General features: G+C 41.5%; 1 protein-coding gene and 1 long non-coding RNA gene across 5 annotated transcripts in view; one reads left to right on the top strand and one right to left on the bottom strand.

The window, feature by feature from the left end:
* LOC100647330 (receptor-type guanylate cyclase Gyc76C) overlaps positions 1-25,936 on the bottom strand; it is a 75,854-nt gene that overhangs the window by 48,184 nt on the left and 1,734 nt on the right. The window contains exons 1-2 of one of the 4 annotated variants that reach the window (XM_048404292.1): positions 20,234-20,740; positions 10,031-10,150 (exon numbers count right to left, since the gene is read on the bottom strand). The gene's annotated coding sequence lies outside the window, so the exon portion shown is untranslated. Of the gene's footprint in view, positions 1-10,030; positions 10,151-11,055; positions 12,641-20,233; positions 20,741-25,936 lie in introns of those variants that run through there. The other 3 variants (XM_048404294.1, XM_048404293.1, XM_012320682.3) reach the window with 3 other exon arrangements.
* The window catches only part of LOC125384709, a 121,467-nt gene continuing 118,846 nt past the window's right edge, over positions 23,316-25,936 (top strand). Inside the window, exon 1 of the long non-coding RNA XR_007223414.1 lies at positions 23,316-23,474. This is a non-coding gene — a long non-coding RNA (uncharacterized LOC125384709). The remainder of the gene's footprint in view (positions 23,475-25,936) is intronic.

The raw sequence follows: 25,936 nt of genomic DNA, 5'->3' as shown, positions 1-25,936 counted from the left end.
CCGTATTACACGTATCACGTGTGGAAAACAAACTGTTATACAGGCGAGCGTGTTTTGATCGAATCGAGAGCCTCCTCGCTCTTTCGGATTCCCTCAGGCTGCGTATGAAACTGCTCGTGCGTCGTTCTCACAAGTTCCGACGGATAATCGTTGTAACATCTTGTGGTATTTGTTGCGTTATAAACTTCGATCCGCCATAACACGAATATGCATGTGCAGTACTGTGTGCAGCAACTTTGCGGTGTTGTCTCGTGTACGACGTAGCTTTGACATTCGAAGTGAGTACGCATAAATAGAATGAACGCCGATACGTAGGCGTAGGATAAGTGCACTTTCCACAGGTATACGTAACGAATTACCGTCACACGTGTTAAATTAATCCTTACGGCAATGGACATTTTTGAATTAATTTTCTCGAAAAGAAAAGAGAGAAGAGAGACCATGATAAAAGCGATAAGATAAATAAGAAACATTTAGAACAACTAACGAGACATACCGAAGTAAAAATCGAAACGAATATCGTTCGTAAAACCATCGATACGGAACAAAGTAATTTTCAAACGTTGCTAAGTCTATCTTTTTAAAAACAATTCTTCTATTCACTATCGTGTCTAAAAAAAAAGCTAAAGATGGAAGCACGTGGCTGGCATTCCGAGCACTTAAGTACGCGTATACCCATTATCTCGGCGGCAGCAGGTGTAAATTACGGGAATCTCACGACTTAACTTGAACGCTAGTTTAATTAGTACTTCATAGCGGAATATTAAATACCGGCGCGCGTTAAGATCTTTTCGTCGCTGACACTAATTGACGAGTCTTTCCGTTTCGTGTTAACGCGTCTAGTTCGCGAGCCGATGTCGACGATCTCGCCTGCGATCTGCGATAAAGTGTCTCGCGTTAACTTGCGATTTCTGTGTCAATTCGACGCGGATCGAATTCCGCGGATGGTAGCTTTCTGCCTGTAAACGAAAAAACGAACGTTGAAAAGAGAAGGTCGATTATCGTGCGGGCTCGATCGAGGCATCGACGTCCGCGAACTTGATAAACGAGCGATACGCGTCTGTTCGATTAAATACGAACATTAATAGTCAGCCATTTACGCGAGACGAGCCTGTATAAATCAAAAACGATGAGCACACGCGTACGAAAAACATAGATCCGGGGGAAATAAGAAGACCTCTAATTGCTAGGTCTTACCGACTGGCTCTGTTAATTTACTCGCTTCTTCGATTAATTATGCAATCGTGGATGCGATGAAAAACACTGGATTCTCTTCTCTAGGGAGGATGTAACGAATTACACGTGAATCGTGAAATAAATTAATCGACGGAGTATGTTGGAGAGATAAGTCTTGCTAAATGTTACGAGCATCCAGTTTCGCGCGATCTCAGGCCCGCATCCATTTACATATATATTTTAAAGATGCTACTTCTTGTCTCCTAATACGGAATCTATACTCGTTATAGGATAAAACTGACGTTTTCAGAAAGTAGAATTACTCTTTAAATCAAAGATTCCTAATCGGTTTATTTATTGCGCCTATATAATTAGAATTTGCTCATTTTTTCTTGTTAATCCACGCGATGTCAGACCCGCATCCATTTAACGTAGTTTCGAAATGTAATTTCTTGCCTTATAACGCTTATCCTGCTAAGTATACCATATGCTGAAATTAATAAAAATTCTTTTTTTTTTTTTTTGTTAAAAATCATTGTGTTCTATTTAACGCGTAATAATTTCGCATTTTTAGTCAGTAGCGTATAGCCAGCTTTCGTTCCAATTTTACTTACTCGTATTTCGTTTCCAATTTAGAAAATCGATCGAACATAATATATTTGCGATTGTTGTATCAGGCGTGAAACTTCGAAAGAAACACGTGTATTCTTAAAATAAATCACAGAGGCGAAGGGTCAAGTATATTCAAGGCACAGAGAATTATAATCGTGTGGCGCCGAAACAACGACAAAATAATTAACATCGATTTCCGTTCTCGATCGACGATACTCGATCGGCCAGCCTGGAAAACTATCGAGCGAAGAATGCGGAAAAGCGATTGGACTACAATCGTTTCAGCAAACACGTAGTCACTTGTCGAAGTAAAGGAAACGATATTATGCATTCGCGTGCTTATAAAAGCGAACGTCACCGCAAATAAATTGCCCGGAAAGTCCGACAACCGACTCGATAACGACGGAAATGTTACGTGAGCTTAAAATAGACAGGTTATTTTTAAACGCAAGGTGATTGCAACAAAAAGTCGTCGTATCACATCAGTCGATACGACGTTGAATTAATAATGTTACTTTTTTCCAGACGCTTATACGTGCCACGACCGAGGATCTCGTGGAAGAGGATTCCGTAATCGGGAAACGGCGGATTATACGCGTTAATGAGTTTGCAACTTCGACGATACGGCCCTGTGCACACACGAATAACAGAAACACGAGGAGCGCGGCTAGGTAGAAATTTATGTTTCATTGCTGCTACGTTGCTCCAATAAACCGACCGATCGTTCTACGAGCTTGTTAAGAAACGACCGCGTCGACTGCAAAATTCTTTGCAACACTTCTTATATCGCGCTTCTTAACGACCGTATTAGCTTTTTATCTGGAACAATCAGGTTTGTGCTAAGAGATTCTAGAATCTGGAAAATCGCGAGGTGTGAGAGAAGTCGGCGAATATCTTCGTCAGAGTTGTCAACGCGAATGAATTTCAACGAGGATTAACGAGTGTCGCCGCTTCCGCCACGTGAACTTTGTTCCGTGGAAAGTAAGTAAGCACCACGGATATCTATGGCACGTGGCGATCATGCGGATACCAACGTGTAACCGATGCAGAAACGCCGAGGGTCGTTTTAGTCGATGCAAAGCGTTCTTTTTTCTTGCGATCGTATCACGTGCGTTTCAGTAATTTATTAAATTATATGAGAATGTATACACAATCGGATAAACAATTTTTTATTGTTGTTATTATTATTATTATTGTTACCGGCAAAGCAAGAAATCAATTCTTCGCGTATTCGCGATTAGGTAAGCACAGAGTCACGAAAGTATTCGAACAGCTTGTAGACATGTTTTATGAATATGTATATTATTTGTATTATACAAAACATATTGAAGTTTCATTAGCACTGTTACTGAGGTCTGACTATCATCATTATTGATAGAGTCTAAAAAATATCTGAAAATTTGCATAGAGATTATAACAACATTTAAACAATTAACTATTTATTACGTTAATAAGTATCGATATACAATGGGACTATCTTTAACATTTATTATTCGTTTAGCATGGCTATTAAGTATATATTTGCAGCAAATATCTTTTCATTTTCAATACACATTTTTCGTATTTCATCGATATAATCACGACAGTCGCGCCTTCTTACGATGCTAATAGAATTGCAAAATCTTTCATTTAACAACAATAACGTATACCTGTACGATCCATGCATATCCGATGAAGAACGTTATCGTATTATTATATCTGCATTTTTATCTGTTTATTTCTATCCGTATGCGTGTGAAAACGATACGTGTCCATTGCAACGTGACAAAGTTTGCTCATCTACGAGTCATAAAATTCGGACTATCTTCAAAGAAAGATCATAAACGATGTTCGCGTGTAATTTTGGAGACAAAGAAACGATTTGCTTTGGACGATACGTATCCGTGCATCGAAAAGCTGGCACTTGCCCAAAACATGCAGCAATGGTCGGAAACAGTTTGTGTTAAAATCTGTCCCTAACATAATTGAATAGCCGTACACTGTACGCTCGACGATCTATTTATCCTACGAGGAGACACTGCGTAAGAGACTGTGTCTTTGCAGTGTACAAGACTAAACATTAAACTTCTTCCGCACGAAGAACGCGACTATGAATAGCCATCGAGTAACTGGACTCTGTTTATCGCATTCGCGATTACGATTATCTTGACGTTACGGTGACTCACTTTTTATACGATTCCTTCTTGTTTCTGGGAAACGTACTCGAAGTTTGATCGGCTAACTAATACGAATCATCGAACGATTAATTACTACAAATTTTTGTTCTACTTGAAACCGGACGAAAGATTTTACCGAGAAGTCATTTATTTTCCTAATTGACCCTCTTACGCTCGATACTGCGGATATGCAATTTTAATTTTTTACTACTTTAGTACATTATTAATCGATAATAGTATTTTTCAAAGGTGTTTATCATTTAAACGTAATTTTATATTCTTCTCCTAGTCTTCTAGTAACGCACTTGTATTGACATATTTCCGCGAAATTTTAACGCAAAAGTATACGTCTCATACATCAAAGCCAAAGCACATGAAACGAAATAGAGCGGTCATGGATTTACGGAGGATTAACAGCTAGTAAAAAAAGATCATTTTATGAAAAATATTCGTCCAAGCAGCAAGGTTTAATAGAGCGCATGGCCGTAAAAAAACAGCAAATTCTTGCGAATAACATACGCCACGTGAGAGCTTCGCGCAAGTAGCAGCAGCCAAATAGGACAAATTTATCATCCAATCCTCCTCGTTCTGACGCTAAACGAATCTCGCTATACTCACAAAGCATCCCAAACGTCAATATAATAACTTTCTTTAGTCGACATAGTCGCATCAACAAATCCACAATTCACAGATTATAAATCGCTACGGTTTTACGTCCTCCTTATCGGATGCACGCGCGCTATAAAATGGAAGATGGTTCAAAGCAAAATTCAGTTTACATAAAGAGACGAGAATCGAGGAAATGTAGATGCAAATCAAACGGGAAGCAGTCGTAAACATTCACGTGCCGACGAAATAGTTGGCAGACAGCCGCTCGATGGTCTCCTGCTACGCGTATTTTTTTAATTTCACTCGGACTTCGCGATTTGCCTCTAACGACCCACTTGCGTGGATATTGCGCGGATCGCACGCACGCGGGCGTTTTCGTTTTGGCCGCGAAACACTGGCAAACATCCAAAATTACACGCCCGTAATTCCCTCGATTCAACGCGACCCGGAATTACTCGCGTCGTCCACATACTACTTAATGACGTTTATGTACGCGTAATAACTAGAATTAGATTTTTATAACATTCGTGGAACATTTCAAGATGAAGAAGATGCATGGTGTACACACGATACGCAAAAATATATCGGTAAGATGTGGTCATTTGGGTCAACCAAGCGTCGACATCATGAGACTCGATCTCGAGCCTATTACGGAAAAATTTGTTGTATTGTGTTGGCAACTAAGTTTGTAATATAATACCGATAGAACGAGAAAGTCATGTATACAGCTACTTTAAATGCGGTAAAAGAAGAAAAGAAATATTAGCAACGAGAAAATAATTCGATTAACCCTACGGTAAGGTTATTGATTCGTTTAGTTTCCTTGTGATTGAGATTTGCAGCGGTTTCCGGAGGTCGGAGCTAGATGGAACCAATCTAGAGTGAGTTATGTTGTTTAATATCGGCTAATAAAATGTGACTCATCGATAGGCATAAATTAAACGATGATGTATTGTGCCGAGCTATCAATAGAATTCTTAGTAAGCTGACTTCTTTTTATCTGATATTTAATTGACTGTCTTTAATTAAATGATGAGCGGGCAAAATGGTATAAAAATACATATCTTTAAAAGTAAAACAGGTATTTTCAACAACGTTATAAGGTACTCATAGCTGTACAAACAGTGACGTACATACGTAAAGAACGAAAAGCAAGGCGCGCGTGAATTCCAAATACGAAGGGAACTACGATGTAAATATGTCACTTTCTCATACGGCTCAGATAACAGCGGCAGCATGTAACAGTGTCTTGTAATTGGATTAAAACACGTGTACGCGTAAGTCACTGGGAGTCAGATTGACGAATATGATTAAGCACGGACAGCGGTAGTAAGTACATATAATGACGTGGTCGTCATTCCAAATACTTTTTCCCTGATTAATTGCCAGCTGATTTCATCGGACGACGAATAGAATGAAAATGGCTGATGGACAGATCAAGAGCTGAAACGTCTAGCTGATTGACAGTTTAACCGATAATAGAGTACTTGGAATTGACTCTGGTGATAGCTGGAAAAATTGGCGCGAAGTCTATTAATAGACTTCAAATGTTTCAAGCTCTAATAAAAAGACGATAAAAGTGAGACTTGCGAGAATTTTATTCTACATTTAAGAAAAGCTTAGAGAGATTTTAACTGAGAATTTGAACTCCTAATCCTAAGCTTGGAATTTTTATATCTTGCAAAAATTCGTCATAGGTATATCGTACAAAACATAGAATATATCAATAATCAAAAAGCTACGAACTTTTCGAACAACCTAATATTTAATTATTTCTACTTAACTGGAAAAGGTACGTGTCTACGGGTTAAAGGATAAGTGAAAGTTGATATTTCGCGAAAAGTCTGCTCAAAGTGAAATTCATGCTCCGGCTATATGTATGTACATACACATAGCGAGATTCGACATACAGTGGAACGAGTCGCGAGAAATTTTCATTTATCTGGCGATTGTTCGTAAGGTAAGTGAGACACGTTCACGGTCTCGTTTGTTATATTGTTATAATTTATGGGGATTACAAGGATTTTCCAGGCAACAGTGCCACGAACAAGCACATGTGCTGGGAAATATGATATAGCACCGCAAGCATCGTATCTCAATCTTATCGAGCAGGATGAATTTCACTGCGAAATTAGAGAACCGAACTCTCCTAGTAAAAATAAAAAAAAAAAAAAAGAAAAAAACAGTAGAAGAAAAGGAAAAATCACCTTGAGTCTGAAATATGGACAGTTCCGCTTATCTTTCTCGTTCTCCACAAATATATTAAAACTCGTGTTTAAAATCATCGATTGGTCGTTATCAGTGGAATGCAAACGCAAGCTGAGCAAATTCGCGTGTATCGCGTACCACACGCATCTAAAAATAATTCGTCGTATCAAAAATCCGCGAGATCAAAGAACGGAAAAAGAGCGAAATGAACGAAAACTGAAAAACACAAAGTACGAAAACGAAACGCGAAAACTGGCGAAAGCGGCAGCCTTACAGGAGATAATGGTAAACGACCGTGCGCTGGGTATCTTAAATTGAAAGAATGAAACAGCGATGTTATAAAATCGATCGAGCTTGCTTGACAGTATCGTTACTTTTGATCGTCCGAACAAAAATTCGACAAATCAAAACAGAGATATCGACTTAAAACTCGTTGCTTCTTTACAGCTGGCTTTTTCACAGGTTAACTTTAACCAATACATTAACTGAGTACTACGGAGAAAAAACAAGACGGGTCATATTTTTTTATTTTTCATAAGAGAGCAGTTCTAAAGTCCAGTGCCTTGTCAACGAATCACAAATTGTTAAAACTGTTTTTATACGAAATAAATGGCTCGTGCAATGAGCAACACGTATTTAAATCATCCTCTCTTATATAAAGCAGTAAATATAGTGACATTGCCGTGCCCGAATATTAAAATGTAACTATACTATGTACAGTAATGTATAGCCTTGTAGCCATCAAATGATAACAAAATTAGGAAGTCAACGCAACTAAACTTATCATATTTTCCCATGCAGTCTACATTTATAATCTTTACACTTTATATTCTTTCCAGCAAGAATACGATGCAATTTTATGATCAGCAGAGGCGAAGGAGGCGATCCAATGCCGTTTTCACCGTCGCCACACGCTGTTCTTTTTTCTTTTTTTTTTTTTTTCTCCTTTATTCCTCTTGCCCCCTTAGTAAGATCTCTAACTACTGTTTCTCGTACCGATGCAATGTATCGCGTTACAGTGATCGGCATGTAACTTTATAACACGTTCCGCGAGAGACTATTTCCTTCTTCCAGTCATAGACCGCAATGTTATTACTACCGAGCCCGAGCAAATACACACGATTTCGCAGTTTCCTCGCGGGCCTAACAGAGACGCGATATTTCATCGGGATAGGTAATAGGAAATCGTCGGCTTGTACTCACGGGGGAAATCGCGTACACGAGCAACGTTTCACTAAATAATTATTCAACAACGTTGTAAATCAGTCGGGACGCGGACACGTATCGTTATGCAGGCGCGAGGAGAGCGCGCGTGCCACCGGTATAAATTGCTATAATTCTGTAAATTCCACCGAGAACCCATTCCTCTCGCCCTTTCTCTCTCTCTCTCTCTCGCTTTCCGATTGGCGCGCTTACCTGTCCGTAATTACAAGCTGACGTTTCTACATATAAATTCGTATTCGCTCCGGAATTGGTATCGTTACGATTCCATAGGGTTAACGCCTTCTGCGTGGCTGCAATTACGCGTCTGGAAACCTACCAATCTTCTAACAGGCTTATAGCATCCGTGAAATGGAGCTATCTAATCTACGAGCGAGGCGGTTCGAAGCGAAAGAGAATTTATCGAAGCATGGAGGAGTACGGCAGATCAGAAGAATCTCGTATCGCGATCTACGGATGGCTCGTTCGATTATTCCGGGAGCTTGTCGTTTGAATAAGCCTGTAGAATCCGAGCGGGCGGGTGATTCAACCGCTTCTTCTTTTACCATGAATGGCACCGCATTGTTCCGTGCTTCCGTGTAATGCACGCACACGAGTACACACACGCGTACCATACAACCGCGTACGACAGAATTCTGCAGAAGTAGCTATCGTATGTTTTCCCCGCGTACAATGTTCGTGACTGGTTTTATCGCCGCCAGGCCCTTCGTACCTCGTCGCACGAACCTACACGACGCGGGCTAGTTTGCGACGATCGCGCGAAAACACGCGTTCCTCGCACGATTTCGCGATTTCATGCCGCGCTTTTCGTTTGTCAACGTCGACCGTAAGAAAGAAAGATTATTTCGGCAACTGGCCAAGTTCGATCACCTTAAATCTCCTGTTGACCGTAACCTTTCGTCTAGAATGGCGCAATTGCCACGCTTACAGTTGCGTTTAACGATTGCCGTAACGACATAACGAGCCTAACATTCGGATTTTTTATCACGTTGCCGGCCACGTGAGTTTCAGCGGTGACCCGCGATATTTGCCCGCGGAAAAACTTGAAAGGGAAAAATGAGTAATGGCTTCGCGAAACTCGGGCCGTATATATGTAACTTTAATACGATTATTGTAAATAGGAAGATGTAACCGCGGTTGTTTAACGATTTAATCGTTGTTCCGAGAAGTACGTTGCAATACAGGGTGACGCAAAAGTACTATAAAGTAATATGTGTAATCGGCAATTTAAAAATTGTATTTTACAAAGAACCGATAAATCCACAACGCGAAGAGGATCGAATAAGAAATAATTTTACCATAGGCAAATTTCCATAATTCCAAATAATTCTTACGATTAGCTATAATTTCCATAATTTATCTTCTTACTGAGACATCGAAACTTACGATCGTTTAATCTCTCTGTTATTCTGTACCATGACCAGAGATTCCACATCAAAGATCAAGTCTTACGTTCAAATTAAACGAAATTCACGGCGATTAATTCTAATGAAAGCGACATTTAACGTTGCTTCGGTCTCGTGTCTCCTGCCCTGTTTGCATCTGAATATCAATCGCACTCGTTCCGAGCGAATTAAGCGTGTGTTTGTCGCATTCGCGTACCAATACAGCAGTGCTGGCGGAACTCGCGCGTCGCGGGTTCAAGCGTACTCGGCTGAAAGCTGCACGCGGAGAGAGCGAACGGGTGTGTTTGCGGTTCCATGGCGGACGTGGACCAAGATAACACGTTAAAATAGTACGCCAACAAACGATAACACGCATTTAGAATATCTGTCGCAGTGTCGTTCCTCGCGATATTGAATCGCGCGACTCTCTATAATTGCAACGATTCAAATAGCTAACACCCTTCTTCATCATCGTCTTCGTTCACGTTGAGATACGAGGCGGAAAGAGTAGCGCAGGAAAGAAAAATGTAGAGTACATAGGCGCGCTTGTCTCAGTTACCACGATAATGATAAACTACAACTTCTCATCGACGTTTCAGACGAGGTCGTTTACACGTGTTGCTCGACGTGTTGTTCAGGGAAAAATCATTTCGTTAATCTTACCTAAGCAACATGGCAGAGTAACTTCAGGGAGAAGATCGTCGATACTCGAACGCTATATTGAGAGCATGCTGCTGCCAATCGATACTCTTCGCGCTTTCAGCCTGAACTTCTGACAGCCACCTGCAAGACAATGATAAGGCGATCCTTGTTTTATTTCATTTTTTTATCTTCACATTGGATTTTCATGGAGTAATCGTTAAATAAGGAGAAAAAAAGAAAAAAAATCTGATGATTTGGAGTCGACTTGTCGATCGATAACGAGTTACTTCGACAAATTCCTTCTTCCTAAAGTTAATATTTGTTACAACAGTCGAGGAATTAGTACGTATTTCATTCGCATAAGATAAATCAGTTATAAAAGATACATATTTAACAGCATTATAAAACGAAGGATTGAATAAATATACATGTACTGAATAACTTACATAGGCAACGATCGGGAAACTCGTCACAAGGAAATTATCGCAAGAGCCACTATTCAAGTATAACACGCGACGACATACCAACGGGACGACAGATATGTTAATTTCTCAATTATCATTAAATATCGTTCTTAAATTAACCGCAACGTTCTCTACAACCGCAAAGACTACACGTTACTAAGTAGACTTTTGTCGAACCTAATTTCTCGAGTCTCTCGAATGATAAACAAATGGATCTAACATAGAGGTGCCTCACAAAAAGCGAATTCCAATCGAATTCCTCGTCGCATCCTTATCTCCGGCGTGGCTATAAAAAGAAACGTTCAACTTCGACTAAGAGCATTAGTTGTTCATCCATAACTACTACACAACCTACAAATTCCTCTAACTACATATTCTCCGAATGGTCGATCAACAAAGCGCAAAAAGCACGTAGCCAATCGTTCCGGAACTCTCTGTCGGTCGAACGTGGAACGCGTAATTCTGCTTGCGTTCTAGAGTTGGAAAACACACACCTGGCTGGCGCGTGTCACGTTCATTTAAGAGCGGTCATGTTGACGCGGGGCTCGTAAATGTAATCGCGTCAATTAAGGCGACACTTACGGATTTCTAATCGGCTGACCCATACGTGCCGGATTATGTCAGCTGTTGGCACGTCGACGATTTTAATCGATTGATTCACGCAAAAGCGCGCTCACGGCGACACGTTCCTCTCTCCTTTTCATGCCATACTTCTTTCTGCTCTCACCTTTTTTCTCTCTTTTTCGTTCTTTTTATTCGCTCTTCCTGCCTTTCATATTCCCGTGTTCGTGCATGGTTTATATAACACCGCGAATGAGGATCATGTATTAATTAGAGCGGTAGTAGGCAGCTGCGTTGCCACGCGACCCTCAGAAAAAGCTGCGCTCAATTGCATCTTCGATTTACACGCGGATCAAAGAGGTAATCTGGGAATAAGAACCGTGTCGATAGACTACGTGTATCGAAGCTGCGCGATAAGCGGGCTCGTCGATATCGGAATTACAAGAACGTAGATATGATAATACACGGAGCTTCGATTTAGAGTAGAATTGGAACAGGTTGAGGCGACGGTTAGTTCCACCTTCTACGAGCAGTCAAGCTTCGATAAAAACTGGACCCAGCATCGGACAGTCTCGGAGATGTCTAGAGCTAACAGATCAAGGACCAACTATTCTTAACGCGGGTCTCCATTGTTCAGGGCCAGGAAGTTGCCTCCTTTGGACCTTTGACTGCATTCAAACGCATTCATGCTTATTTTCTTAAATAATACCGATCCCTTATTTTACACAGCTCAAGCGGAGCCAGTTCATTGTTGGGATCTATTTCTAGATTCTTTCTTCCTGAGTTCTTAATTCATGATAGAGAAATTAGAACTTAATCGTTCTGTAAGAGAGGAACGAGTATCGTAGTGGTTATGCTTCGATCCCAAAAGGAATCGACTGAATGAGCATCGCGATGAGTACGGAACACCCACATGGCCTCGTGAAAGGTATAGAACGTAGGTGATTTCACTATTCTGGCACACGATGCGATGCATCGGATAAGGGAGACGAGGCAGAGTCCAGATATAGACCTGCTGTAGGTAATAGTTCGGTAGGTGGTAGTGGTAGCGCGAGCGGTAGGACCGGTAGGTTTGGTTTACTTCAAGTTCGTTGCGGCCAGCCGGTTCGCCACTTTTCTTCTTCGTCTCTTCCTCTTCCTTTTTCCCTCCCGGGCATTTTTCTCCTTTTTTGCCCTCTCCTTCCCTTCTTCTGCTATTTCCTCCTCGTTCATGATCTCCCACCGCTTGGTCGTTGATCTCCCCCTTTCCCTCCTCCTTTTGCTTACTCCAGCATCCCTCTGTCTCCAACTTTCTCGCTCTATTCCATTGGAAGATATTTATTTTAATGCGAAGCTGAGGTGTAACAAAAAGGTATCGGTTAAAATCGGCTCCTTCGGCATCGCGAACGCGATAACATCGACAAACCGCGTAGCTGGCTTCCGTGAAATATTAGAGGTACCCCGGCCCCGGCTGCTACTACTGCTACTGATAGCCTGTCCTCTTCGTTTCACGAACGCAGAGTGGAACGAAGGGGAGGGACAAGGGGGAGAATTGCTCGTCAGCCGCAGAATGGTGGGAACGGAAAGAAAATCTCGAAGAGCCTCTTTGTAGATACCGACGACTTTGATAGAGGCGTGTCCACGTCGACAACCTACCATTAGGATGAATAAGCATATCTTTATGAGATCTCAACAAACTGCGATCTTCTTCTTCTATTGATTACCTTTTTACTTCTTAAATAACCCACGAATCTTAAGAACAGCTCGCTCCTCGAAAGGGCACGCCATTTTGTCTAACTGACTTCTGACATTATAGTAACTCTATAGTAGATCTAATTATAATTTTTACAACATCTTCGAAATATGCGCGAACGAAATTTTAAGGCCGTGTTAAAGTGGCTTGAAATAAACACGAGATGAGCCGAGTTTGGAATTGCAAACGATATTCAGGACGATGTCCCGTCAGCTAGAATTAACCAGAAGCACAAGGTTGCATAATGCGTAATAAAAATACACGTTACTGTTACCTTACTTTAATTACTGCATTATCCTACTACCTTGTAGCGCCAATTTCCATTTTTACTACGCTCACTTTTGTTACCCAATTATTACCAAACATAACCATCAACGGTTTCATTATACACCGGCAAAAAGTAAATTGGTTCCACCATGTATCTCCCACGAATAGGAGCACGCGCGCATGCGCCCGCGCAGTCAGAAAAAAGAGCGCAGAAATCAAAGTATATGTAGCATGACTGACATACGTCTCCGGCCGAGTATCAATTGTGAGCGTGTTTCACCGAAGCAATAAGAAACTCTATCTGTCGGAATCTCCATTGCCGAGACAATATCCATTATTATATTACATCATTGCGTAATCGACGTTTACGGTTTTATAGGACTGGCCTCGCGCGCACGCCGCGCGCGTCCAGCAAACTCGAGGAATCGGGGCCGTTCGGAATGTTCCGTGAAAGCTCGGATTCCACCGATCGCACTGGCAGACATACTGGCAGCACCAGAATTTCCCGGTATTCGTGGAAGTTAAATGGTACATACGTGCGTGAAAGAGAGAAAAAAGAAGTATGTTTAACGCGCGCACAGCCGATCATTGCGAATTATCCGTCATGATGCAAGACCGGCGTCCTGAAGTTCGAACCATATGCGATATATCGTTTCTAAAAGCGATTCGCGTCTCGATCTAGTTCTTTCGAACTTCGCGCTCAATTTCATATCCGCTAATTAGTTAGAGGATCTTTGATTTTTCGTATTCGTTTTTATTAAGAAAGAGAAAGAACGAAGAAGACGATTTCTTCCATAAATTTCTCGTTTGATAGGAAAACCCCTGGGGACGAGGGAATCACGGATTGGGGGTTTTAAGACCGTTTCGCATGGAACTGGTTCTAACGGAGTTTTATGCGGCTCGCAGTGGACCAGTTTTGCGGCCGTCAATGAAGTGCACTGTACACGAGTCGCGAGCGCACTCGAGGCGGCGAAGAGGGGCGGCTGGTGCTGCTGCTGCTGCACGCAGTGCACATAGTCCAGTGTCCAGTGCCGAGAGAACCAGTCATTGGCCGATCGGCCAATCGCGTCACGGACCAAAAGAAGACGACCGCCGGTCGCTCGTTTCGAATGGTTCGCCATGAGTCGATTCGTGCGACGATCTATCTTCTCTCCTCTCTCGCTCTCGTCACTCTTCCTTGTCTTTCCTTATCACGTATGCACCACACACATACACATATACGCACACGCGATTCTCCGTTCTCTCTGTCTCCACTCTCCCCCTCCCCTTCTATCATCCCCTCCTTCTTTTTCTTCTTTTTCTCCGGTCTTGTATCTCGTTCTTTCTTTCATCCGTGTTCCTCTCCTCGTCCGCCTAACTTGCTTCTTTGTCTTTCTTCCTTGCTCGTACGTTGCGTGGCCGCTCTTCTCTTTTCATTGGTCTCTCCTCATTGCAAAGTGCCGTAATATTCTCCTGCCGGAGTTATTTTCGTCGCGCTCACCCAACCAGCTCTCCCGAGGCGGCATTGCACGGGTTGCTCTCTGCGCATTGTCTCGAGGCCCCTGCTGGAGTAACTGGATTTCCAGGCTAGCAAGGCGATCGCTGCCGATACCGCCGATCTTCCCACTTTGCTTTTGTCTCTCCCCTTCTGCTTCTTCTTCCCTAAGCTCAACCTCCACCTTCACGGCGAGTTTTTCTACCCAAGCAAAGAGAAACGTTCGACGGTACACGTTTGGACGTTTGCCAAACTTATCGAATAATCACTACGATTAATCTCGAATCCTATCACGTTTCGTTTCATTTCAACGATGGAAATTCGTTTTGTTTCAACGACCTTTTAATTTTAATAAATGCGATTCAGTGCGTCGTGCGTGTAAACGCAATATCGTAAGCATTTGAATTAATTTAGGATTCGCGATAAATTATGAATTAAGAGAAAGAATAGAATTTCCATTGTTGTGGCCATTTCAGGAAATCATCTTCACTCGATCAACGAAAAGAGGCGCTCAAGGGGTCGAAGCGGTCGAGAGCGGCTCGGTAAACCACAGTGCCGCTTTTAGACTCGTTAAATACATCTGCAGATCGTTAATCGGGGCCTGAATGAAAGGAACATCATGATCAGCCGAGACAACCGTGCTCGTAATCTCTCGTGTACACACTGCGGACCCGTACACCGTCCTCGGTAGTGTGTGCTGACCACGCGCGCACGTGTGAGTGCCACTCGTTACTTAATGCTTACTTATGTCGGCGCATTACTCGTTAGTCATTACTCAACCACCCTTATGCCGTACAACACACAGCAGCGCTTTTGATATTCCTCGGATCACGCAAGCCGCTGAACCGAAAATTAAAGACACCGCGCATCGTTGTAACATTGAAAAGTAACCGTGCTCGCGGAATCGAGAATATTTATTAATCTCAGGCCATGAATTTTTAGCGTTACATTTCCAACAATATCGCGGCATTCCATCGACTGTTTTGCATGACGACTTAATTAGAGAGAACGGTATCAATGGAATTTTCACTCGTAGAAAATCATCGAACGAGCAATTATGGAATTTCTCTCGTATTTTTACCTTTTTTATTTTGATACGACATTCTAAATATTTTATACAAATCTTAAATCAAGGACTTTTTTTCTAAATTGGATATACATAGACTTACGAAAGTATTCGAACACGCGTAGATATCTTTTACGAATATATATTATTTTGAAATTTCACTAACACTTTGCGATAAATATTTTGTAATTCCTATACGTTTTTTTAGATTGGTTTCAAGCTTGACCAATATAACCTTGGTTTATTAAAAATTCCAAAACGTTTTACATAACACGTATAATATTTATATAAATATAAAATCTGTCTATGATAAAATGTCCAAATATATTCGTCAGCTTGTGTATTATTTCGTGTAATACTTTGGAAGGATATCGTCGGATTACATTATGGATTTCATTAGTGTTTTACATACCTGCGTTACACACAGTGTAAACAAAACACGCGAACATTAAGTGACTTTAATATTGCATAACCAGCCATGACTTCGACTTTGATAACGATAAAATTCCATTTTCATAAAGCTTTCGGTTCACGGGCTACTTTTGCCATCGATAAACTCTTCAAATGAGATACAACGTATCGTCGTGTTCTACAGTGAATAATTAAGTTATACATAGAACGAGATAAGTAGCAGCAGATTACATGTAACTTGGAAAGAACATCGAATCCCTCTTATCCCGTCGAATCGGCCAAGGGTTAAAAGTCAGAGAAAAAACGCTGGTATCGCGTAGGAACTGGCTACTCCGAAAGATTCGTAAAAACTGTGCAATCATGACTGCTTAGCTCATTCTACGTTTTATTAATTTCTCCCGAACGGACTGGCACAGGTCAATCGCGTAATTTCAGTGCTCGCGCGAAGCATATAGCGCTAATTACGGCCATTAAGCACGGCGAATACTTAGCTTAACTGATTAATTAGAAAGCACGTTTTTTTTCCACGCTCGAATCGTGGCCGTGCGCACTCGTACGCGCGCTCGACTCGCATACAATAAGATTTCAGTTCAACTAGAAACACGGAATCGGTTCACCTTTTATTCTATATAAGATAGAATTATTTATGTCAATCTGTCAGGTTAATCGATGTCTCACCGTGGCGATTTCGTTTCTTTCTTTCTTCGTTATAGATCGAGATCTGTTATATGATTGGCGATTATGAGGCAGTTGGAAGTTGAAGCCATTTTTCAATTCTGCTGTCACGTTAGATATGATTAGACGTTATATATATTTGGAATTATGTATAATTCTCGCTAGAAGCTAATCATAGAATTATAGATAAGTTTTATCCCATTTGTAAACAACTCTTATAAATAACGAAATGTTCTTATGAATATCTTGTACTTTCTATATACATTTTCAGATTTGTTTCAAACTTTATCAATACAACCACGATAACCGAGTCTCATTACAATTTGTTAATTTAAACTTAAATTTAAATTGAAATTAAAAAATGTATAACACTCATCATATATTCGTACAAAATTTCTGTAAGTGTTCGAATATTTTCATGAACTACTTATGCCCGTGAGTACAGAGAATAGCAGGATGGAACGGATATCTCCGGTGGATACAAATGCTGTGCGATGATATTAAACTGCTCGCATTAATTGCCATTAGATATATCGAACATCATACATCTGCATCGCGCCACTATCTCGTCTATCGAGATATAAAGGGAGACCAGAAGCTAACGAGAAAGAGAGAGAGAGAGAGAGGAGAGAGAGAGAGAAGGCACGGGTCTGAAGCGTAGCGGTTTCTCTCAAGATTTATTGCCTGTGCTCGCAATTTACGCGCGTGTATCCTGAACTGAAATTATGCAAAACAGTCGCGGCCTGACAAGTGGCATTTTTATCGGAAGACCCATTATAAAATATCGAGTAGGCACGCGGAGCGCACACCAGAGAGCGCAGCGTAACGCACGCAGCGACGAGTTGCTCGCGCTGTTACGCGCCACATGTTGTTTCACGTCTTCGCGTGAACCGTGTCGTTACTTCGTATCACGATGAAGTCGAGCGAGTAAAGTTAACCGAGATGGTGAGCTACTTGAATAGAGTTGTAGATAGGATTTTTACAGGTGTCTCGCCGGTTTTAATCCTCCTTCGTTAAGCGCAACTGTTTTTCTTCTGGACTCATTCCCGTCACCAGTCTGCAGCTACACGTGTCCTATTTTCCTTTCTTCCTTCTTTCTTTAAAGCTCTTCTCTTATTCAATTTTCTTCGCAACATGACCATACACTCATGTACGGATATTGTTATGCAAAAAGTAAAAAGTAATTCGGCGGTAAAAGCGATTTTGCATTAAATGAAATGTAAATGCACGGAACATTAATCAAGCGTAACGACGTTGGAGAACCGAGCGCGGAAAATACTGAACATTTTCAAGGCCCGGTTTCTTTTCGCATAACCGAGTAATTTTATTAAAAAGAAAATAAATAAGTAAGATTTGTTCGATGTGGAAACGCGTGTAGCAATAAGTTGAGGTTGAGCTAGCAGGGCCACCTGTTTGAGAGGTCTAACAATGTTGCAGCTTAACAGTGGTATAGCGGTCAACAAAGAGGTTAAGCATCGACATTCGGAATAATTAAGTTCATTAAATGTCTCTGCTGGTACGGTCGTTCCACCGAGTCGCTTTTGAACGGCGTACGATGAAAAGCTATTGTTTGGTTGCCGACAACGGCGAGCATCTCTCCTGGACAATATTTATCGTGGCAACCTTTGCTCCGTAGCTTCCAAGCGAATTTTATTTTCTCGAATTACCAGCGTCCACGAAGCTGATCGAACGGGAGAAAACATGACACCGAGATTCTCTCATTTTCGTATTAGTATCATAAATTTATTCCATTTGCTAAAATCGTTTTTTATCCACGCCTAGTAGAACACACGATCGAACGAGAAAATACACGCGAATTTACCGACGCAGAAAAGTCGGTAATCGACCTACATATTTTTCGATTCCATATTTCACGGTCCCATTACGGGAACGAAATCGCGTCGATATACATTGTACGTAAGTTTAAGATTTATTGGGGCACAAATTACGTTTCGAGACGCTCGCGATATCGTTTGGGATCGTGTAACATGCACTGTTTACATTTTCATTAACTCCTATAAAATTGTCGTCTAAAACCATGCGCAAACAGCGATAACCAACCGAATGAAATTTTTTGACGTCCGAAAGTACCGACTATGACTCAACTCGGTCGTAGCGACGCCACGTGTGAATTCGAAAAAATATTAATCTTCCTCGAATCCTCTTCGACGAACGAGAAACAGTCAACAAACCGATGACACCTGTGTTACATACTAAACCAGAACTGATTCAAGAGCAGAAATATATATATGATACACCGTGCACGAAGAAACGAGCGGGTTGAAACGCGGAAAGCCTCGATGGAAATTTTCCTCTACGTTCTCTCTTATCTGCTCGTTAAGTAAACTGTTAACGGTTAGAATACGGTGGACCCTGGGACGCGATACATCAGACGTTGTCGCTCTAGTATATTTCTCAAGTTCCGTGGCGTCGTCGCAGCCGCAACTTGATTTCGTTTGCTCTTATACGTCAGAGATTCGTGTATCAGAGCCAAGCGACGAAAATACGTTGTTTCGATACGCTGATTACGAGAGAGAAAGAGAGAGAGAAGGGGAAGAGAGAGAGAGAGAGAGAGAGAGCAAATACTACATCGAACCCTTCCAATACGAGGATGCGTATACATATATATGTATTCTAAAATGTTTTTTCTGCTGAAGCTTTTTACCGCTATGCGATTAATCAGCATTCCTAAACGTGCATATATGTGGTAAAAATACACGTATTTGTACACAACAGAACGAAAATACCAGTAGTCAGACTGTACAACGTAATCACGAATCGTTTGCTAGCTCATTTCCTGAACGAACGTTTGACGTAGAAGAGACGCGTCAACACGATGTATACACGTTACGGAAATACATGACGGGCCCGGGAGCACAAAGAAATTTTAGATTTCCATCACAAGGCGCGTGTCAGCATTCCATAAAAATTCGTTGTCGCGTTATACACGTCGTCGCAGCAGCCGCGATGCACTTTACCCGCGTCAGGGGGCCTCGCACGCGCTATCACTTCCTCTATGTAGTATTATTCATGAACATATAATATGTATATAATGCTCATGAATAAGAGATTTGACACGCGCCCTTCTTATTGTTAAGTATTCGATCTTTCCGCTAAAGTACAGAAAACTACTAGAAAATGAATTTATTATATATATATATACATATATACATACACATACATATGTGTGTGTGTATATAACATAATATAATCATCATTGAAGCATCGGTATTGTCGTTAAACCATCGTGCTGTTACACGCGCGCGTATAGATCGAGTGACACTCAAGAAATTTTGTCAAAGGAATTTCCTTTGAGCAGCTGGCGCTCATCCAATCGTTTACTCTAGCGAATGCCTGCTAGAAACCGTCCTATTCGCTCGTGTGTACCGCGTATCGCACCACTATTCCCGCCGGTTCTCTCTCGTGATCACGAGAGAGAGAAAGCAACGTGTGTACCGAATGAGAAAGAGAGGAGACAAGAGTGAGAAGCGAAGAAAGTAAGGAAAGAAGAGGATAAGAGAAAGAAGCTGCGAGTGGGGAGTCTTCACACGGGGCGCACACGGTTCTCTGTTACCTGCGACTCGTGGCCGTGTCCAGCATGGTAATCCAATCCTGCGGATGGGGGGCTACCTCGTCATCCCTGCGGGTCTTTCGTTGACCGATCGCGAAAAGTCGAGGAACTTCACTTAACAGTTATTTCCGTCTTTCGTCAGGCACTACTCGTTGGAAAATAAAATCACTCCACTCGCACGATTGGCCGCGCGGCTCGTCTACGTATGATAGAACGCGGAAGGACGCCTTTACTGGCGCGAAGACGACGCACTTCTATCCGCCAAGTTTTTCTTTTTCGTCTTTTTCCTTGCCCTTTTTCCACGAAACGTGGTGTAAATATGTGCACTGCCCGCGGCAAACGAAACGTCGAACACCACACGCTATATCGGTATACGCGCGATCCACAATCCACAACGAAATCACGGATTCGTTTTACGAAGACGAAACGCGCCACCGAGACAGCCAATTGTCATACTCTTATAAACAACCGTACGCAAGCAGAGGCCGCAATATACTGAACGAACACATGATTCCGAAGGGGTCTAGTGTCGCCGTACAGCGTGCAGGTGGCAGCACCGAAGCGGCGCTCCGATCGAGATCGGCCATACGCCGAATCTTCGAAAAATTTGCCGACAATTTTCGCTTTTCCCATAAAAATTACCGCGAAATTGACGCGAATGTGGGTGAACGAGTGTAATACGTGTCTAGGAATTTTATAGTCATCGAACAGAAGTCAATGGTACTCGCTCGAGCCACCGATGTCAAACAACTATCAAGGCCGAGCATGATCTGACTGAACGCGAATTAATGTAAGTGCATGTTTACTATAGCCGATAATTTGTACGTATTTTGAAATCATAACGGTCTACTAAATATTAATATCGTTTTCATCGAATTAGTGGGATTCGAATGTGTTCACGTTGTTAGATCTTGATTACGTTATCGGAACACTTTTTAGGCTAATCAAAGCTCGCTGATTATGGCGGGAGAAAATATTCCTCTTAAATAGATGTCCCTAACTCTATCGAAAGTGAACTTTTTTGTGCATGTAGAAGGCGCTGTAACTGTCTTAAAATTGTTCGTTTCCATTAATCGAATGTAATCCTTAAAGTTTGAATTATCACTTATTTTATGATATCATAATTCTTTATTAGCGAAAATTGAAATTTCCTGAAAATTTCCATATAAAATTTTTACAGCTATATTTCAATAAAATTATACATGTATGATTCGTAAGAAATAAGATACGTATTTTATAACTCTAGCGTCCGCAAAAATCGAGCGCCGAGTTTCATCAACGATATCTAGTTAGCAAATAAAATGCCACACCGGGTCAAATGAATTATATCACAGGCGAGTTTAGGTGACGACACGAGGTACAGAGGAGTAGATATTTCGTCATTAGTTTACAATGAGCTAAGGATATTTTTAGAAAGCCAAAAGTTTGCCGTTATCGCGACCACGCGGTTATCACATTCGTCTTGCTATTCTGCACTTTTATGTATTTATGTGTCTTTCTTTCCTTCCAGTCGTAAAATGCTTTCGAATGAAATAAAACTGATAAATCAAAGATCGCACAAGGAGGGGACTATAATTTACGCACAGCTTTACGACTCGCACAGTTCTTAATCATCTCGAAAATATAATTTCTTTGTTCGAACAAATGCTACCTTTTGAATTGGCATTTCTTTGCTTATGACTATCAATCTTTTAATAAAATAGCCGTATAAAATTTCGAGGCTCATGGCGTGCAACAGGTTGCGAGAAATAACGCATCGAAGATGTATTTTACACTGTAATTGTTTGCAAATCTGTAGTCGGCTGGAAGTAATCTTGTTTATAAGACGAAGTTAAGAGGCCTAGTGGTATTTACTTATTTCCTCCGACACTTTGGTTTCTGGTTACGTACTGTAACCGCGATTGATAGTGAAAGCTGCGCGTTTTATCAGCACGGAATGCATACCTACCATATTTTCTCGCTACTGTAATCGTTCTACCATACGAATTTCCTTTCTTTTCTCCCCTTTTCCTTTTTTCTACCAGACAAGGAATGTCAACGTTTTTCAACAGCTAATTGACTGGTCGCAAGTTAATTGCCATAATTTTCTAGTACTTATTATTATGTATCAGTATGCAAAATTTCCAACGAGCACAAGTGCATACCGTGAACATGCTAACTTACGATTGTTCGTACATTAACGTAGGATGTAATAGCGTAGCGCACGAATGCCTTCATTACGCGCGTACACTGTTAATGCACGTGCTCTGCTGTATGCGCGTAAATACGAACGATAATGCAATGCGTTACGTTGCAGAGAAAGTAGCGTCCGATAAACGAGATATCAAAACATAAAAGTTTCGATAGATAGCTTCTTGTCTCCAATTTAACTAGATTTTCTATCTTTTCCTTTTCTCACTAAATTTATACGAATTGAAAACTCTCTCGTAGAATTCTCCTGTGTTTATCTAATTTATGGTAATAAATGTTTCTCTGTACGACTTAGTTTGTATTCGAAGTCGGACTATAGTGGTCAAAGTAAAAGATTCTCGCGCGAAGGATGGTCATGCCTCCTTCTTGAAGCAACAGACCGTCCCCCTATCTCGTTCAATTAATTTCTCGGCCGAGTTCGTTTGTACCTCTCTTCCTCCCGCTATCTTCCTATAAATTTTCCAATGTCGCAGCGTCACTTTCTGCACTCGCGATAAAATTCTTTCCGCCCTGTGCGGCGAGGTAACGCGATTTTGGATTTTACCGTTCGGGCCGATCGTTTATGCTTGGTCAGTGGAATTCTTCTTTGAACGAGTGTTTGTCCGATGCGCTTTGTTTTCGCGACGTTTTCAGCCGGAGATCGCACTATTCGGAAAGCAGAAATCTCAATTGAATACAGACCTGTGTACTTGTGTACACAACCACAGTTAGCAACAGTGACGTAGACGACGACGCACAGAAGCGGCGATTGGCTGGTAAAACAGTTGCTATCTTATCTTTTTCCCCGTGAGTGTCAACACTCGCCGCTCGGAGCGTACAATCTAGCGTGCACAGGGAGCGTGTAACTTTTGCGGCCTCTGTCGCCAGCAGCAACATTTTTTTCTCCCACGTTGTCTCAAGCTTATTTCCTGACATTCCGTCGCTCTTATACTTTTAAGTCTCGTTCGAACTGTTCAAGTTACTCGGGTTCAAGTTGATTAAGTTCAAACAATCTGATTTCAGAAGGATTCTTTTCATGGAAAGTAAGAAGGATGCTGTTATGGTCGTTATGAATGTATGTAAAATGTTTATACCAATTATATATACATATATATATATATTCAAATACGTCATTTACGAGCATCTGAGTGTGTTTAACTCAAAAATCCATCCGAACACTCACTCTGTTTGGATTTTTATCGAAAATAGTTGATCGATCATGTGTATGAGTGAGTAAGGGAACACGGCAGCCTAATTACAAGTACATTATCAAGGTAGGAATCTATCCACTATTTGCACCGCGTTTCTTTTCGTGGATTGGTCTCCGTTGTTCCGATTAAACGCGATTCTCATTCGGGATTAATTCGACGATAATTAAAAAGCAAATTGACGAAAGATGGTACGTTGTACGCGATTATAGATGTTGTCGTGTTTTGATTAAAATATTGAACAATTTGTTATCGGAAGATGTTCGTCGAGTATACTTTGAAGTATATTATAAAGGTCGGATATGATTTCTTTTCCCTGTTGTTGAAACGCGAGTTTGTTTTGATCTCGTTGTACCAGTTTCGTTGACTTGTCGGATAATTTCGCGATCATAGGGAAGAGATTTATCGCGGAAAAGGCACGCGAGGCATTCGAGCTGGCTTGATCGGCGAGCCGCGAATCGTGCCGATCAAAATCAGGTTAAATGACAACGAGCGTAGCGTCACGATCGAACGTGTCGAATCGCGACAAGTTTATTTTCAGCTCGGCCTAAGCTTGCGCATATCTTATGTAAAGTAACCGCGTGTGCGTGGACAACAGGTCGTTTGAGCCACAGGTGCGGTACCTTGTAGAAAGATGCAACACGCTACACCGATTGTGAGTATCTCGTTGACAGGAGAATTTCCACCAAGAAAATCCGATAGATTTCATGTAATAAAATAGTCTCCCCTTCTCTCGCTATAACAAAATTTTACTTAGTGCAAAGTTGTGAAAAGATACGACAACGACGATGGAAAAAGTGCCAATCTACAGAAACAAAAGAACGTGGTACAGTAAGGATTCGTATAACGAGAGTTCATTGATTTTCTCCATTAGCTATTTTTCGCTTGTGTAATAAATGACGTTGTATAAGAGAAGAGCTGCAGCGGGAGATTCGATCGGCGAGTATTAATCGGACAATACTTAAAAATTTTGCTCGAGTAAACAAAATTCCTACGAACGAAGTTGTTATTTTCCTTCTGACTTCTTCTCTTCGCACCAAAATGGAATTTTATTTTATCGCAAATCTCTCCTCTCCTTCTGTCTCGTTTCTAATCGCGTATGTCTGTACGCGCAACAACGATGATCTAATTGCTGGTAATCGAGCCGCTCCTTTTCATTCGAGAACGACAACGATGAACCGCGTAGATTAGCATTCTCCTATCAAAATTTTTTACCACTCTGAACGTATTGTTCTACGGCGGATGAAGATAATTCCGTGTCTATAAATAGAAACACAGGCTGGCAGAAGGAGAACCTAATAAAAGTACGCTCTACGGAGAGACCGTTCGCGTTCGACCGAGCGTGAAGTCGAAATAATACAGCGTCGCCGACGCGATTAATATTTAAGCGAATGAATACGAGGTTACAGAATAATTGGGAATTATACGTGCGTGGGATTTGCGTGAATTTGTACGACGAGCATGGTTTATCGATGTACGAAGGGGCGGTGAGACGAGCTGAAGAGAAGAGGGGCAGGGTACGAGGCAACGAATTCTTTTTCTCTTCTTCGGTTTGCTCGCCTATTAGCAGTAAATGGTTGAAGAGTAATTGTACTCGTCACTTGTGTCCGCCGCTAATGACGGATCATTTTACAACATTGCTCCGTCCGACAACGTTCAACAACATCTCGTTCTCAGGAGGCAGATACACCATTTGAAAATTGCGGCGCCGCTTGCAACCTGTATAAACAATCGGCCATTACGCACCGTTATACGATAATCGTGCTTGACGTCAAATATTAAATGATTTCGCTGCGTGAATCAGGCTGTTTAAATTGTCCGGCTTGATTGAATGATGGCCGCTCCTCTAAGTTGGCCGACAACCACTTCACCGTAAATAAGATAGTACCCTATTCTGTATATAAGAGTCGCCTCGTTATACAGGGTGTTCGATTCCTACGTCGTACGTATTATACCAAACGTTCGTCCTTTGGTCTCTTTGGACAGATTTATAAGTATAAGGATTGACTTGGAGCTCGTTACCGATAAACGAGAATAGAAATAGCGTTTTGAGGAATACGAAGGTTGAAACGTTGTCGTTTACACGTTTGCCTTCAAGGGGAACGGGGAAACGACTGGAAGAATTTTCTCCACGAGCTTACTATTCATTTGCTCTATCGAGTTTGCGAAAGACGCCGAATAGTAAATGGCGCAATAAATTCAGAAGTCATTCTAGTATTTGCACGAGCGTTTCACACTTAAGCAGAGAGTGAGAACCGTGGCGTATCGCGATCACGTGTTACGAAGACGCACGTAACGAGACGTGCAAATTAAAGTAACGAAGAGTTTA

This window comes from Bombus terrestris, chromosome 3 (assembly GCF_910591885.1).
Source record: "Bombus terrestris chromosome 3, iyBomTerr1.2, whole genome shotgun sequence".
Classification (NCBI taxonomy): domain Eukaryota; kingdom Metazoa; phylum Arthropoda; class Insecta; order Hymenoptera; family Apidae; genus Bombus; species Bombus terrestris.
The sequence above is the reverse complement of the archived record's forward strand: the minus strand, read 5'-3'. Positions and strand labels throughout refer to the sequence as shown.